The sequence below is a fragment of the Octodon degus genome, unplaced genomic scaffold, assembly GCF_000260255.1.
Source record: "Octodon degus isolate 3935 unplaced genomic scaffold, OctDeg1.0 scaffold00274, whole genome shotgun sequence".
Lineage (NCBI taxonomy): Eukaryota > Metazoa > Chordata > Mammalia > Rodentia > Octodontidae > Octodon > Octodon degus.
Window position 1 is genome coordinate 1,324,410 of NW_004524850.1, and position 485 is coordinate 1,324,894.

Sequence of the window (485 nt, forward strand, 5' to 3'; positions counted from 1 at the left end):
GGTGGGAAACACTCACCTGCGGCAGGCGGGTGGCGGGAAACACTCACCTGCGGCAGGCAGGTGGAGGGAAACACTCACTGCACTCACCCCCACGGGCGTGGTGGCAGGCTTTCCAGCCGAGGTGGAGGCTTCACCCAGCCCCCAGGGTCGGTGCAGCCGGGTGTCCTCACCCAGGGCCGCAGAGGTGTCCAGGGCTTGGGTAACGAGTGACACGGTGTGCACTGTCCTGAGTGTGCATGTGCGTGTGTGTGCTTGTACGTGTGTGCGCGTGTACACAGCCGGTGGTTCCGGAGTCTCTATGCCCAGCATGATCCCCAGGTTTCGGCTGCCACGTTTGGTCAGATGCTGGTTCTCTGGTGATGCGCCAGGAACCTGCCCGAGGATGGAGTCAGCGCTGCAGCACGCAGGGTGACCGCTGCTGGGCGGGCCGCGCTCGGGTCACGCATCTGCCTCTGCCTGCCTGGCTCTGCCCAGCTGATGCACTC